Here is a 9,357-nt window from a genome sequence, read left to right as displayed (position 1 = left end):
GGAGACTGTCGTCCATCTCTCTCTGATCATTGCTAGCCATCTGGGTAAACATGATCGATAGCTCTGGCTGCTTTCATGCTAGCTAACTCACCATTTTGTCTGATCCAAACCTGATCCAATATGTATATGTGTATATATATATATTATATCTTCCTTGAATGCTAGCAACTTCTTTCTACAGTGAGCTGCAGCAGCAGTGRATCTCTAGGTTAATTATAAAAAGCAATAAAAGATATTTTCTTTGTACTACTTTAATTCTATTAACCCATATTAATATCCAGAGCACCATGGTTAACTTCTTGGTTATTACCAGACAGTTACTAGTGAAAATGAGAGTAGAAGTAGGGCAATTGTCTTTCAGTTAATATTTTGTGTTTTCTTGTTCTTATTCTGCAGTGAGGAGAATAGGGGATCCAGCCTGGTCTGTTCTGAGCATCCATTGCTCTGCATATCCCTCTCATGTCTGCTTTCCCAGCTTACATTATAAAATTGCAGTTCTAAAATCAGCCAGACCAAGTTATACTAACTAAAAGACATTGTTAATCTTTCAGTGTATTTTTGAGTCTATGAAACTGCTATCAGCATTAACTGTGACATAYGTGTGTATATTAAAAAAAAAGGAAAAAAGAAAAAAAATTGTGCTTTATACCATGTCTTGAACAATGGTAAAGTCAAAAGAACATTACTTGAAGAACTTGCATCTTGGAAAAAATACAACAGCCCTACAATGCTGACTTCCTGTGTTGAAATACCTAACGCCAAAACAAACTTGCAACAGAGAAGACTTTACAAGGAATCTCTTGAAATGGGCCATTTCTGATTCCCCTGACAGAAGACAAGGTTCTGCCCAAACAGACCAGAGACTGTGTCCTATTAGGCCAGCTTAAGGAGGCCGGGCAGAATCGCTTGCATTATGCAATGCAACTGCTCTGGTAGCTTGTCAAGCTCTCAGGTAATTCCTCTGGAAGATTTCCAAAAGTGGGGATGGTGCTCTAGTAACCTATAATAAATAAACTTTTCAAAGAAGTGATCTGGATAGRCCAGAAGTGCAGCAAAATGCCTGAGCATGGTGAAGTTATAGTAGGAAAGAGAGGGTAACAGTTAATGACTTGGGGAAATTCCTGGAAGCTAAAAATGATCTTTTTAAAATATATATCCATCTATATAGCAAAATTAAATATGTATTACCAAAATTAATGTGGGGTGCTGAAGATTTCATCAGCAAACATAGTTTGAAATGTTTTTACAGAGGCATAGTGGAAGCGTTAAAGGCAGACGCAGCCTGCGCTGGAGCCTGCAGAGTAGAACACACTCTGCTCTGCGCTCTGTATRTTTTTTCTGTGTTTTCCTTGTATCTGAGTAGTTACTAAAGGGTAAATTTTACGCACATTTTGAAAACAGAGAAAGTGGAAAATGTTTTGGACATCTATTCCTTTCAAACCTCCTGAATGGCTTTAGAAGGGAATAGGTCAAAGTCCAATCACTATTTTTTGTTGTGGTTTTCTCTGGAGAGAGAAACCTGATAGGAATAGTTCTAATGTGGAAACAATCTAATTTCAGAATAGCAGCTATAATTTCTGAATAATGAGCAATCTTGCAAAGTGAGTTATTTCCTTTTGTAGATCAGCCCGTGTCACACAAGAGGTACTCTTATTTACGCAAGCCACAGGTTTATCTGGATTTTGCATTATCATCAGGCACGTGGAATGTCAGGAAATCCTGCTGTACTGGTCCAAGTCACTGTTGTTGGTTTGATCCATTTTGAAGGTTGTAATGTTTCTTGAAAGAGGCTTTCTGGAAAAATTGTTCAAATCTCTTGCTCTGTGATCATGACTGAGAACGAAGCTGTTCTCAACTGCATTCCTGCTAACTGGATGATGCACCACGCACTCGTGAAGGAAAAGCATACTCTTTGCAGTCAAGAGGACTGAAGGATGACACACTGGAAACCTCGGGAGTGGCCATTCAGATTCACAGGTACAGTGTGTGACCAAGTATTTAAGTGGCTATGTGTGTGTATTCATTTCCTTCCTAGAACTGGATCACTTGTTAGAAGGGCATTTCCCTAAGTAATATTTAGTCACTCTAATTAAGCTATTAGTAAGTGTGCTTAACTACTTAGCCCTCCCTAAATTCAGCCTGAAATCATCTCTAGGTAAACTGTCCTCCTAGTAACTTAACCAACCACCATAAGGTCCAACAGTATCTTCAGTATTGGATATAMCTTTACCTTTTTCTATTACTGTAATGATTAATTTACAGAAGAAATGAAATACTTAATATTATGATAAGAATTTTTCCTTATATTACAGATGCAGATAGGTCTACTAGACTGTTTTTTGGAGCTGGAGTCCAAAGTTTTCTTGATGCAAGTCCCTGATGCCGTAAGAGAGTATGGCCTGGTATTTTACAGTTAGATTTTCCCTTTCCATGTTATTTTCTTTTTGTACAACTTATAATAAACTGCTTTTTAGTATACAGAAAGAAAATAAATAAGAAAACCAAATCTTCTGCGTATACTTCACAATTTTCATGCACAGCTCCCTATCCCAGCCACAGGTGGGAATGGGCAACAGGCTGGGAGAGTGGTAAAAGCTGCCAAATTCCAGCATGCATCATGGGGAACACAGGAATGGAAGCACAGGAATAAGCACAGCTAGACAGCCAAAAGCTTCTGGAGAATGTGTGTGGATACTTGGCACAAATGCTAGGTTGCTCCAGTGGTGAGAAAAGTGCTCCATCGTTCTCTGCCCTGGATAGTTGATAGTTGATAGATAGCTGAGGTCCACCACTTTCATTTTGGCCTTTTACCATAGAACAGAGTTGAAGCAGAATGCATTTTCCCGCCTTTTCTTGTGGAGAAATAAAAACAAAAAGTGTTACTTCCTTGTTTTTATAAGCTAAAAGAAACATAGGCACTGATTTTCTATCCTTATTCTCCCACTCCCTCAAATGTGTCCACCCCTCACACCCATAGACTAGCTTGCACTCCACAGTTCATCTTGCTTCTAAAATTTCCTACCACACTAACACTACTGAAATCATAGCCTTTTGGAAGAGTTCTACCCTTTGATATTATCTCCAGGGAGTGGAATGTAGCTTTAAATGCGGCTTCCATAACAATGTAACTGTGGTGTTCATGGCAGGGTGTGCCTGTTTTCTACTCTCCTACCCGTCTTAATCAGCTCAATTACATGGCATGGCCAAGTCACACCCCTGGGTGAACAATGCTGCTGTTCCTGCGCTGCGTTATTTTTACATGATATTTATGCTGAACTGTCCTTCTGCTTGTGTAGTGTGGACTGACTAAAACAAATCCTGTTGCTGAAGAATGAAGAACAGCCTTCTACCATTGCACCTGTACCTTGGACCATATTGCTAGGAGTTGTGGCTAGTTGCTAACTGAATGTGAGACCTACATGAAAGAGGAAATTAGATGAATCAATTAATGGTACTTTTCTGCTTACGCAGAACGGGAGCAAAGTCCCGTATGCGTCAACAAAATCAGAAGGAATGCAATATAAAGCCCTGAGAATTTGTAGCTGAAAAACAAGGATGCTGTTTTTATTTATATGTGGTCACACATTAATGATAAATGAAACTGTCCTATATTTGTCTCTAGATATTTCATATCTATCTATCTACTTAGAGAACAGTTGATTTTAGTGAAATCCAAGCTTTTATTTTAATAAAACAAAAAAAGTATGGCTACAGTTGTATAAATAAAATGATCTATAGACATGCCCAATCAAAAACCTTCCCTAGTAAAGCTAAAGTCATCTATTTTTTTCTGAAAAACATGCCCTTCTTAGGCTTTGCATCCTTCTTTAAAATCTTAGCTGTAATTTTTCCTGCACTATGAATTGCTTATTAACAGTCTGATTTTGCAATTCTTAGCTACCAGGTATAATTGTTATTGTTCTAACTAGCAGCTCAGGCATACATACAAATGCATAAAGGTGCATGGTAGAATCCTGTTTSTATTATCATTACCTGACTGGCTTCGCAGGACTACTCTACGTACTCCCCCAGATATGGCTTGAGTGACTAACCCGCTCTGTTTTGTCCTTTCTGTCTCTTCTACAGGAAATGATACTGCATATTGCGCTGTATTCTTATTTATTTTTCCAGCAATAATTATTACAAGCAGAAAACATTAAAAGAAAAACTGTGCTACTGCAATGATACAATCTGTGACACTGCTTCACCAGTAGAGGCTGAATTGAGCTGTTACTGCAGATGACTCCAGGAATTTCTTTTCCAGTTAAATTCAACCATAACTGAAATAATCACATATAACGGGTACTGAGGACTTCAAAAATTTAAATGAGGCTTTTGACTTTGAAATTCCTGGTATGGAAATTCCTACCTTTAGATTTGTTACATGATGTCAACAGACGAGGTTGTGAGTTTCTGCAAGAATTCTGTATCGAGCTATGCACTGASAGTGTTAAGTGACAGTAAACAGTTACTTAGTATCAATAGGTCTGAGAAGAGATACGATGCTTGTAGCTAAATTAAGCCGAACTTGCAGATAGCTACATGTGTTATGTTTCTTCAAAAGGCTAACTGTAAACTGGACTAGCTCCAAATGTAGCAAAGATGTATTTGCAAGATGAAAACATTACCCAAGACAAGAACTGTGGAATATAGTAATATATTGGTTGGTATATTTATTGCATATAAGTGAACCTACAGCTAGTGAATTTAGCACTCAGTCTTGGGATCCCCTAAGCAGTATGTAGGTATAACCATAAGCATGCCAACACTTTTGTCCTAGCTGTAATGCCTGAAAAAGAGAACTTCAGAGTTGTGCATGATGTGTAGGTAAGTGCGTGTCTATAAAACACAAGGGTCCAGAACAGCAGGAAAAAAAAAATAAAATAAAAAAATAAAAAGGAAACAACTGTGGGGAAAAATAGGTGATGGAAGTCCAAAGGTCTTACTGAGTCTGGGTCTAAAACAGTTTACATACATCTGTCCATTTGACAATCTCTGCTATAAATGGGTTTGATGCCTTAGGGATGATGAAGGCAGAATAACTTCTAGTCCCTCTGGAAACTGAAGGCTATTAGAAGTTAATTATAACTCTTAATTTTTGTAGCAATAAAAATGGGACTTTATAACCTTAATGACCACAGCTGTGAGTTCTCACTCAATTTGTGAGAGCTCTGCAATTACTTCTAAATCCCACAAGATTCATATTCCAGCTGAGAGCATGTTACTGGGACTTTTGCTCTTCCTCTGGACTCTGTCAGCAGTTAGCCTAAAGATGGAGGGGAGATTCTGATGAAAAATATTCAGCCTTTAAATATGCCCACATTTTCGCACTTTGCTAAGGTAAGCCCAGACTGCCAACTTCTGCAGGACTTTTTATGATTTGCTGTTTTGGGAAGGGAGACTTACTTTCTACGCTATGCGTTGGATGTATGGTTGCCTATCTTGGGACCAGGGGTGTTTTATATAAAGTCCTGTTAATTCCATAACATCCTGTTTTATTTCCCCCACAATATAATTATCTTTCATCTCTCTGGAAAAAAAGCATTTTGGTTGGGGGGGGGCAGGGAAGTCTGCAAAACATGAAGAAGGTGCCTACACTTCAGACTTGCTGCAGGTTTTAGGTAGTCACATTAGCTGTTTCACAACTATTGCCACAAATATTCACACTGTAGTGTCATCTGGTAATTAACCTACTCTGCCTTTGGATCATTGCATCCATGAAGCACTGGCAGGTTTTGAACTAAAAGCTCAGCATCCTGGTTAGATATCTTTCAGTACACTAAGCTGCCACCTCACTGTATATAATCCGTGAGCAGTCTGAGTAACTGCATGTATCTTCTGCAGAATTGTAGAAAATGTGGAATACTGTGGTTTTAGTCAAAATAATTTCCAGGCAGTACTCTGCTTTGCAATCTCCCAGCTCATCTCTGTAAGCTGGTGCCAAGGTCAAAGTACAGTTAGACAGCGTGAAAGGATTGTAGCTGAGTGCAACAACCTTTGCAGGGACCAAGAGCTGTGAATTGTGGCAAATCTGTAAAACAGACCATAAAATAGCATTGAAGCCAGAGAGATAAGGCCGGGCTAATGGGAACAATCTGAAACCCAGCAGACATCTCTCCCTGATCTCTCATGGGGTGCGAGGAGTGACTGCAGATTGTCACTTCCTGGCTTAAACATCAGTTGTGGGTGAAGCAGAAAAGCAAACATGGAATAACGAGCCGATTAGCAGAAATACAGAGAGAGCTTGCCCTGGGCAGGGACAGACACTGAGCACCAGAGCTCCTATCTGGGTGGAGGAGGGCTGTTGCTTGCCAGAAGTCACTATCACCACTATTGGCAGGTAGCCAGTCATGCTGGAGCTGAAAAAGTGGTTGTCAGAGGTACTGTCACAAGAGGGCTATCAAGAAAGCAGACTCACGTTCTGGGACCTCCTGAGTCAGTACTTGTAGCCATGTCTTTGTGTTTTATAGCCCTTGTTAGCTTTTCTTCCATGAGTTTATCCAACTGTTTTTTGAGAGCACGTATACTTTTGATACTCAGAGTACTCTGTGCCAATAGGTTCTACAATTTTGCATTTTATAAAAAATTACTTCCTTCTATTTGATTTTTAATGTGCTGCCCAGGAAGTTCATTCCAAATCTATTGTTCTCCAGGGTGGGAAATAACAAATAGCTTTTCCTTGTTCACTTCTGCCTACCATTCACCATCTTCTAAACCTCTTTTCCCCTCTCCCCATCATTATCTCTTGCCTAAGCTGAAAATCCCAAATTTATTTATCCTGTCTTCATCCAAAAATAATTCCTTACCTTTGAGATTCATTGTATACTTCTATTTCTGGTGTATTTTTACTTCAGCTTTTTTTTCTTTTTTTTTTTTTTTTTTTTTTTTTTTTTTTTTTTTTTTTTTTCTGTCAGAAGGAATACTTGATATTACAACTCTATCCACGATCCCTGCAGAGGATGCTTTGGAGAATAAGAAAGTTATTAATTCAAATGTTATCTTCAGTAAAGAGTGTTATTTATCGATTTTTCTCAGTCTCACTTCTATGATTTCATCTCTGTTTTGGCAGAGCTTAGAGATAATAAGCATGTAGGACCAGATGGCCTACAGAAAGTCTGAATGCACTGCAAGTGAGCGTATGGGATACACAGCCAGCTAGCAATGGGGAAAGCAAACTATAACTCTTCAATACACTTGTGAAGTTCGCTACTCCTGGGAGAAGGGATGGAGATGATTTATATGATTTATGCAAAAATAAAGACCACTAAATGTACATGCAGGTTATTCTTTCTTGGAGATTTTTACTTTGAAGTTATGCCTAAAATCAGAAAATGGTCCTGTTCAAAGAAATATTTGTAAATTAGCAAGACACGGCTATTTTCCAAGAAAGGGGGAAGGCTGCTATTGAGGCAGACAAAACTAAGAAAACTGCATTGTTTTTGTACTATCCGTGGAGCAGCCTTTTCCTTACCTACACCATTAAGATTTGTATAAAAATTTGTATAAAATTATCAAAATCCTCAGCTGATGCAGACTGTGCAAACTCTCCCRGAGATTCTACAATGATATCTCACTCTCTGGCACTGTAGCTGCCAATCCCTTCCCTCAGTAAGGCATCATAGTCTCTGTGCTTGTTCTTAGGACAGCAATTCTCCTGTGTGCGCCTTGCAGTGGCTGGATGGCTCAATATATATGCCTTTTCCCAAAGGGGAATGAAGTCCTGAAGACACAATTTATCACTAAGCAGGAGAATCTCACAGGTATGTGAACTCCTTCCCAGCTGAAACCACAAAAGCCACCACCTGGCTACCTATCGGCATTTGGATGGAAACATTACAGTTGACCAGAATGGCCGAGAACAAATAACCACCAGTGCCAAGGAGCAACCCAACAGGTAAGCGACATACTTGAGAAGGAGCATGTCCCTGTTGTTGGAGATAAACCTATTCTTTATTTGCAAACACTCTTGGAAAGCAGAAGCTCTGCCAGGAGTTAAGATAGTGGATGACTCGTATGAAAACGTAATTGTGGGCACAAGACACCTTTGCATAAAACAGTACATATAACTTGCAGACAGTCTTCAGTTCAGAGAAATCCAAACACAGGCCGTGGTTCTATCTTATTTGCCATGGGCTATTACCTTCCTCAAGCAGCAAAGAGAACAGTAGCAGAGAGAAAACAGAGATGGTGAATACTAAATGCAGACTCTTTATTCCCTCCTCTGGGCTTGGGTAATGCTTTCTTCCTCTCTTCCTTGAATCTGTACCATGTTGATGGTTCTGTATTCTGCCCTAAGAACAGGGAACTTAAAGGCRGAAGAAGATAGGCACTTTGTATGCAGGGGATGAGACAGCAGTGGTTCAGTGTAGTTTCCGTTTTTCCACTGAAAATTACCTTCCTTTCTTCAACATTCTCCAAATCAGGAAACAACATATAACCACAGCACTATGATCGTTAACATCGTAACAGGTAAGGACATTGTATAGCCATAACTGGATCTTCTCATAGTCTTAATTATTTCAAGGTAATTACATTGAGGTAGGGGATAATGTCTCAAAATGCTGTTACACGTTATTTGTTCTGTAATTTGTTCTACACAAAAGCATCTCCTTGGTCATAACTCCTTTGGTTTCCAAAGGATGTATTGCTCATGCTGGAGAAGAGGGCCACAGACACACTTGGTGTGTGCCTGCCCAGAGCTGCGTACAGCCGTGTAGGGTTACGGTGTCCCTAGGCCAGATCCCAGAGGAGCCAAGAGCTAGCACTGCCCAAATCCGCTCCTACCATCTAAGAGTGCTTGCTGAGTGCCAGCTGACGCCGGAGCACCCAACCCACCTCCCAGTGGCACCCTAGCCCCAAGGCTGTCACACATGCACTGAGCTGCACTGATCTCGCACTGCTTGCCTAAGGCTGTCTGGGGACCCACGGGTTTTTACAGCGACCCATACCCGTTCTCAGTGCACRGCTAGCAAACCGACAGGCTGGGGGTCACAAACTGCCGCTGTGATGAGCYGGGGTGACCAGCCACGCTTCACGTAGCGCGCTCTGGTTAGAGCATGCGGACTGGTCCTGGGAGACGGGGAGCGCGTGGCCTCTCCTGGCTGTCGTTCCCATTTCCCCTTCCCAGGAGGTGCCTCAGCAACCCTTGGGTGCCCTCTCAAAGCCACCTCCCGAGAAATTCCCGGGACCAGGGGAAGCGCGAGGCCCGGCTGCCCGCAGGGTCCCCAGGCCCAGCCCGCCGCCGTGCGCCTGCCCGCGCGGATTTTGCCGCCTCCCCCGTCCAGGGCCCGCGGGAGGCAAAGCGCGGGGTGCTGCGCGGCCGCGCCGCCCGCGAAGCGGCTTCTGTGCGGGCCAGGC

Source organism: Rhea americana, unplaced genomic scaffold, assembly GCF_003343005.1.
Source record: "Rhea americana isolate MKP2758 unplaced genomic scaffold, rheAme1 scaffold_2, whole genome shotgun sequence".
Lineage (NCBI taxonomy): Eukaryota > Metazoa > Chordata > Aves > Rheiformes > Rheidae > Rhea > Rhea americana.
The sequence above is the reverse complement of the archived record's forward strand: the minus strand, read 5'-3'. Positions refer to the sequence as shown.